The sequence below is a fragment of the Ruditapes philippinarum genome, unplaced genomic scaffold, assembly GCF_026571515.1.
Source record: "Ruditapes philippinarum isolate M1 unplaced genomic scaffold, ASM2657151v2 ctg2454_1_1_1_1, whole genome shotgun sequence".
NCBI lineage: Eukaryota > Metazoa > Mollusca > Bivalvia > Venerida > Veneridae > Ruditapes > Ruditapes philippinarum.
This window is the reverse complement of record NW_026854494.1, coordinates 192775-201577: the sequence shown is the minus strand read 5'-3', so window position 1 is coordinate 201577 and position 8803 is coordinate 192775.

The following is an 8803-nucleotide window of genomic DNA, read 5'->3' as shown; positions in this document are numbered from 1 at the left end:
ATTTAAATATTATCTTGACATTGATAAATGACATTAAAATATTATCTTGACATTAATAAATGACATCAACATATTATAATATTATCTTGACATTACTAAATTACATTAAAATGATATAAAGTGTAATGACATTACTAAATGGCATTTAAATATTATCTTGACATTAATAAATGACATCTAAATATTATCTTGACATTAATAAATGACATCAAAATAATATAAAATTATCTTGAAATTACTAAATGACATTAGAATGTTATATTTTATCTTGACATTACTAAATGACATTTAAATATTATCTTGACATTACTAAATGACATTTAAATATTATCTTGACATTAATAAATGACATTTAATTATTATCTCGACATTGATAAATGACATTTAAATATTATCTTGACATTAAAAAATGACAGTGAAAATATAATGAGATTATCATGCAGTCTTCGCCTTAATTTTTTATCAGCACTAGCCCAGTTGGGCTAGCAGCTTACAAATTTCACTAGCCCGAACACATTTTAACTAGCCCGTACCAAAATGGTATTTTTTGCATACATTTTGTACAAAATAACACTTTCTATATGTTTTATATACCATTTAACATTATTAAAATATCAACTAATCAACTTTTCTTCCTTTCATTATTTAAATAAGAAGAGTTTAAACTACATATGAAAAGAAGATATTTTGATATTTCTGTGGCATTGTCCACAGACACTGAAAAAAATTGTTTAAAAACTGAAAATACTCTTCTCCTCGTTTACTGTAACCATGTCGGCTGATACATGCATTGACAACATATTTATATTCCTTTTAGTATTACTTTTATTTTTTTTTTTTTGGTGTGTTCCTTTTTGGCTTAGTGCCTTCAAAATACAAGAAAAAAGACATATTGTGAAGCATGAGATGACGCCTAATAAATGTCTAACAATCAATCATATTTCATAAGCGTTTTAAGTTCAATAAAGCTGCAAATAATTTTTAGGGCCAAGGTGGTTTACCCATCAAAATCTAGAGTAAAATGAAAATTCTGGGGTAAAATTTATAAAAAGAATTTGCATTGTTTTGTTATCAAATTTCATTGCCTTCTAAAAAGTTCCTTTCTTTACATAAATCAGACTGACTTATATAATAAAATATTGATTCAATGTGAAATAATACAAAATTTGCTCAGTTAAGGCAGGCTTCCCTAGACTAGGGTTTGTTTAGGTTACACAGCAAATTAATGACAAGACTCATTTTTTGTTGGTGACATGTTGTTGTTTGAATGTGTCACATTCTTTTACAATCAGCTACATGGTCAGCATGAGGCTTTATTCATACTCTATTTCTACAGACTACATTTTAGTGCCGTTCTTTGGTTTTGATTATTTATAATTGAAATTAGAATTAATGAAAAATAAATATAATAGAATTAAAACTTTTATACACAAAGAATTAGTCTTTGAGGAATTTGTCCGTAACTGTAAACTAAATGGTACGAAAATATTGAGTACAAAACTGCAGATGGCAAGGGAAAAATATGTTTTCCAATAACTAAAGTGGCAAGTACAACATTTTTCTTTATTTTGTAGCAAAAACATTATAATATATGTCTAAACAAATTGAATATTAGGTTAAGTCCTACAATGCTTACACCAAATTTAACTTTATCAATAATTTCAGTTCAGAAACTCCCAAGAGTTACCTTCCCATTTTACTCGATGTCACTTCCTGCTACTTTCGTTTTCAACTTACAGCAGTGTTGACAATAGTACTTTTAGTTTTCCATCCAATTCAGCAGAAATATATTGTATTTTCATAAAGCCGAAACATTGCTATCTGCTGCTCTGCATATTTCCAACATTTTCTTAATTTGGATATGAAAAAAGCCCTCGACCAGACGGGCTACCAGCTTGGAATTTTCACTCGACCACCCGCAAATTTACTCGACTCGGTCGTCGGTCGAGTGGGTTAAGTCGAAGACTGATCATGACATTACTAAATGACACCGAACTATTTTGAGATTATCTTGACATTACTATTTAATCGAATTCACTGAATCCAATTACACCATGGATACATATTCATTTAATTTATATATTAACTCGGGTTTATTTGGTCATGTATCAATTAATGAAGGACTAGACAAACATAGTCAACATTTGCATGAAGATTCTGAAATAAACCATCAAAACAGTTACATACAGTTTTTGATACAGCTTGACTTTAAGATATGCTCTAATGAAAAATTACACTGTGAAATAACTAGTAAGAAAAATACAAAGGACAAAAAATCCAAAGGTTTGCAACAATCTACGTATTTTTCCTTTATAATCTATCAAAATATTTTTTAAAAAGTTTCAAGTTTATATCTAAAACACTTCTTCAGTTTTGCTTTTAAAAAATACAAATGACAGTAACTCAATTAAAAAATTTTACACTGTATAAGATGATTACCAAACAGCGCCAATCTCATCACTGTAAAGGACATATGACAATTTTCCAGCTTTATTGGCGAAGGAAGACCTCAGTAACCCTCACTGTGCATTATTTTAGGCAGGAGCAAGCGCATGAAAAAACCCACTGACCATCAATTAGGTACGTTAAACAATCCAATTTCATTAACGGGATTCGAATTTACAACAGCCAGGGACATAGAATATGAAGTCTGTAACCACTTGGTCACGGAAAACAAACTACATGCCACTGTTGACAGTTTCTAACCTCATGTTTCTGATTGTACGTATGTAAGGCAACTATACAGTAAAGACCGAGATATTCATCTCGCCTTCATTCAACAATCGTCGCAACTGGTAAACAAACATTAATGATCTATGCCCGGATAAGACTTTACAAATTTATCGAATTTAATTGCCAGTCCCGATGTTTTAGCTTTAACATATCCTATAAAAAAAAAAAAAACATTAAGGGTCAATAATCTACAATGGTTGGTTAGATACCGTCATTTTTTTTGGTAAATTATCATTATTCAATTACACAGTATATAAACGATTTGAACCCCAACCGGATCTTGTGAGAAGATGTCAGTGTCAACCATTTTCTGACGCTTGACTTATTTAATATATTGGTATTTATATTGATACTTATGGACGTTAGGTTAGTAAATCTTTATTTATATCGTAGAAGAGAAACTTTATTAAACGTTTAAGTTATGCAAAATATAAATGTTAGCATTAAAGCTATAAAATAATCGAAACTCACGAACTGCTTTCATGTGATCAACACTGAACACGAACAAAAATCTGTCTTATTTCAAGGTTTATTTAGTTAAACATTGAATTGTGATATCGAACTACTAAAATAATCAATAACAAACGATAATTTAGTCATCTGCAAAAAATATTGCTGTATTTTGAACATTAAATTAAGAGTTTAACCAAGGAGGTCAATTCCGTAAACTGAACGTTACTTGCTGGTGATTGTGAACCCTACTTGTGAGTTTACGAATTTTATCTGTACCCTGACTTGTGAGTATTTTAAAAGATTAATAAAAGATTTATCATTTAGCGTATTTATTTGTTTATTGACAGACAAAATGGAAGAATTCAGTTGTCTTAATTGCCCCCGTTCTCTTAAAAAAAATCGGAAACACTATTGTTCACAATTATGACATAAGAACAAACGCTTAAAATAACAATTTCTCAGTTTGACAACTATAACATAGACATTAAAATCATAAGACGTAAGAATTATTCCAGAAGAATTGAAAAAAATATAAAAAAGGACTTTAAAAGCAAATGATATTACAAAAACATTAAAAGTTTTAAGACAAGAAGGACTTGAAAAATACTGTAATCTCCAATCAAGAAATGTCAAAAAATCAAAACGCCTGTTCATACATCGACAAAAGATACGTTTTTAGCAGTTTAAGTTTAAACTTGGAGTCAAATTATTCCACAGATCCCACATTTAAGGAATGTTTATTACACGAAAGCTACTGTCAAGACCCTCAACTACAAATGATTCATCCAAATCCATCTGAAATACATGTATATGACAATTTATAGAAAGGAACTGGATTTATATATATCTTTTGACTTAAGATCACTTATGAAGGCCAATGATAACTTTTTCAAGTTGTGTGAAAAGAAAACTAACAGGTTGTCTTAGACACTGGCAAGACTGTTAACTATTTAAAAAATAAGTGGAAATAAACTTGCAAGAGTGAAAACTACCTTTTACACATTTAACAACAATATGCAGGAAACTCCTTAAAATGATTTATTATGAGTGATCCTAGTCCATGTAGTCGCGCATGTAAGAAATAGAAATTCAAGGCATGTATGAGAATATAAAACCGTGTTTCAAAAAGCATAATGAAATCAACGGTACGTGTAAAGCTTTCAACAATTTGAAATAAGTAATCCTGTGATGATCTTTCGAAGAGGATGGATTGATATGTGACGTTATATAACGGTCACGTCAAGACTAACAACAATGCCGTTGAACTTAATAGTAGAAACGTCTATAGTACTTCTGTTTTATCTTAGCTTTATATCTTTTTAAAGAAAAATGAATGGTAAATGAAGATAAGATTTGTTGGTTCAAAAAATAATTTTCTTTCTAATTCGTATTACCAGCTACTTCATGCTTGTATTTCCATGGAAAGTGAGAACATGATGAAGGTCCATTCATGTGCAGTTTAGAACTAAAAGATGTGTCATGCTCTTGTGACACAATAACTTCATATTCTGCAAGATATAATTTGGAACATAGGACAAAAACAATAAAAATCATCAAAAGTGACTCGCAAGTTATGGTTCAGTGAAAACACAAGTAGGGTACAGATCATTAAAATTGTTTTAGCAAGACGGGTACAGTTATCAGAATGTTCGCCTCTATTATTTACTGTGTTTTTATCAATATTCAAAGATATCCACACAAATGTCTGTGCGATAAGACAAGTTTAGACAATAAAGTTAAGATTCAGATATGAGTTATAGTGAAATAAAACAATTTTAGGCATAAATTTTGCTTGTGTTGACATAAAGAAAACACGAAGCGAAGAGCAAAGTGTTTTATGAATTTATCAATTTAAAGAAGCTGGATATAAAATGTATCTATAAGCAAAGAAAAAATATTTCTTAATATGATTCAAATGTTTACATACCGTCTCAGATTAAATGCAAGCCGTCTTAAAAAGTTTTTTTGGTCACCCCGCCTGTTTGTACTGAACTGATGTTGAGATCTTCTCACAAGATCCGGTTTGGGTACAAATCGTTTATATACTGTGAATTAAGGTTTGTTCATTACAGTTAAAACAGGTCTGCGGCATATACATGACGAGGAATTCCCAAACTTACTCCAGTGCAACAGGGATATTGCACGTTTTCATAACCCCTCATGTACAGACTCAATCAAACCGAGTCTGCAATTTGCATGTAATTTTGCTGTTTTAAATGCTTCTGAGGGATTACTTTTTTACCAGATATTGACTGCATCTACGAAGTTATGCTTTGTAGGTAAAAACGTACGTCTACATGCCTTATTTGTTGACCATACCACGCAAAATGTCACTTAGAAACACGTTATAGTTCTACGTCATCGTGAGTACTTGTGTAATGAGCTGGGACTGCCATGGCCAACACATTACTGGTCAATTTGCTACTAGATCTGCTTTAAGTCAGAAAATCTTACCTCAAAAATCAGCATTTGAAAACGAGTTCTGGGATATGTCAACCCCTTCATTCTTTTTCCAAAGAGAGGCCTGCTGGTGGTTCAGACATAAAATAAAAGATAACCTTACAAATTCCATCAATTCCCGTTTATGAAATTCCAGGCCCAGAAGTAAAATGCGATTTCCGGTCTGGTTTTACTGAATACACAACTCAAAATTACCATATTTGATATATACATGTACATCTCACCTTTATCGTAGAATGCGTCTCACGTCAGCGCAATGCAGGCGTAAAGGAATATTTTGCATACATCTGTCGTAGGATTTTGTCAAAGATTGGCATTTTCTACGCAATCATACGATTTTTGTGTTGGTGCGAGTAAGCCAGTGACTGTAAGGGGAGAAGATATAGGAATATAATCAGAAATCATTCATGTTAGAGTTATTTCTCTTTAATTATTATTTTAAGATAAAAATTGGACATTATGACTGTCTCTGACATATCTATAACTACAAGCATATTTACATTTAATTCAGCACCTGAATTCCTAGGATTAAATTATGTTGCTATAGTTACAGCATGTATTGTTTTGAAAATGCTATTGACCTTACTATTCACCCACGCAAACAATGAGGATGCCCGTACAATTTGTAGTAATATAATCACGTGATCACAGCGTGACTGTGCCCTATCTTAAAGATTTGTTTCTAAGTGACATTTTGCGTGGTATGGTCAACAAATAAGGTTAGTGGGTCCCGTGTAGGATGTGATAAACAATTATTCAAAGTTTTTCAAATATTAGCAAGTCTATCGTGCAATATTACCTTGTTACTAATTGGACTCGAGCTCTGAATGGAACTATTTTGTATCTTAAGATTCTATTCATACATGAATACAATACCAAGCGGACAAGTTGCTTATTTTATTTCAGCCATTAGAGATTTAGGATCATAGTCTTATTTTATTCCAGTAATTTAAGATTTAGGGTCAAAGTCTGTTAGTTTCTTATAGAAGTCATTTGATATTATAATGGTTGTGACAAAATGTGAAGTATTTTTCTGTTCATCAGAAATCATTAGTTATATCTCAGTTTTGTATTAGAAACATAACCTGTGACAATAATGCCTTTGTATGTCATGCCATCATATACGGACGACCTTAAAGGGAATAAAACAGTTCTTTCTCGGTGTTTGTTAACATGTCACGGATTAAAGAATCATTAACCAAACTGTGCCATTTCTTATTTCTAAAAGGCTATTTGTTTTCATGTTCTATTAACGGTTCTCATTGGTCACATTGCTAAAAGATCTTTTGATTATTTTACCTTATGCTTTTAGGAAGCTTTTATTGTATAATATAAAATATATTTTGCTTCTTGTATGTCAAATCATTTCACATTCAATACAGCTTTCTTCACCGGATTAAAATAGAGAAAAGCAGAACAGAATTCCTGAAGAACGTACAAAATGGCAAATCAGAAAATGCTGCTGGTTCGGTTTGATTGGGTCCCACTGCAAACTAACAGGCACATTGTTTCAGTGTTAAATAAATGTGTATGCATTCATTTATTGCGATCAAGGGATACATGATATATATCAAAATTTGAAACTTTCTGCAAAACGAGATAACATTCTGCTTGAATTTTTACTGACATTAATATTGAATAACTCTGTTAAGATTCAGGCAATTATGAAGAAGTCAAATGGCGTGTACATAATAACATGATAACATGTAATGATTAATGTACATAATTATTCCGACATTTAGCGTATCAACAATTTAATAATGCAATATATAAATATACATAATATATAATTGTTGTAACTTTTTGGCACATTGATAAAGAATTATTTTTCTAAAGGCACATTAGACCTCAGAAACAAATAACGTTTTCCTTTCAGAATTGCAAACGCAGGTTTTATAACATTTAATTACGGCTTTTGCCATGCTTAATAAAATGAAGACAAAAGCCGCTGAATGTGAAATTATTTATCATAAAAGCAGAAGCAAAGCGTAAACAAAGTACTACTCGTATCACCCTGGATGAACAAGTTTTGTCACGTGACCACAAATGCAAACGCCGATTTGTGATTTTGGCACAAACGGACCCGATTTCAGGTAATCTTTTGCAGATATCTTTTTTTCCACTGCGAGCACAAAAATAAGACATAGACCGTAGGACCCGGCGAAAATTAAGCTTTTATTTTATGTGAGTTGTCATTACTAGACTTTAGTAGTTTTTTAGAACACTTCGACACAACTATTTTTTCGCAAAGCAAACGCCGATAGGTTTTACTTTTTCCAATCATGTTTTTCAAAGGAAATACATGTTGAGGTAAAATAATAGAGGATATATGTCTTGTAAATGCCATTCTCGTCCCTAACTTATTTATAATTCCATTAGCAAAGTTATATTTGACACAAACCCATGTTTTTCCCTGCATTGTCTAATTTGCAAACGTCGTTTGAACATGTAAAATATGCAAACGCCGGTTGAACATATTAAATATACATGTATATATATAACCGGTGGTTTTTTAATTCAAGTTGCAAATATTTCAGTTTTCCCAAATAAAATAATGTTGTGTTTTCTTTTTTAGACCATGACCTTTATTTGCGAGACTTGTGGGAAAGAGCTGAAAAGCAAATGGGGACATGCACTCCATCAAAGACGACATGCAGGCCTCGGTCGTTATTACTGCTGCGGGTAACCATTTCGAAAAAAGATGCTGTAACCAGGCATAGGTATTATATTGAATTTAAAATATTTACTTAGCTTTGAGTGTTTTGAAGACCCTTATTATGTGGGTACATACTTATGTTTACAGTTAATCCACTTTGGTTGATCAATTAGATATTTAATAAGATAATGGCTACTATATTTATGTCAATATGTACTTACATAACTATCGTTTATTTACCCGGCGGTGGCGCCATTATTTCTGATACTACTGAGCAATTATCCATACCCTGAGAGAAGCATCCGTGTTATGCTTAATCGCAATACATAAAATAACATTTTAACGGAATGGCGCAATAAATTTTCTCAATAACATTGACCCCTTATGTCATTTACTTCAAATCCTTTAAATATATTATTGTTTCATTCATATTTGTATAATTGTATTGTAGATGTACCGAGCACCAGATGGAGATCAGATGAATGCTGGGCAAGTTTTTCA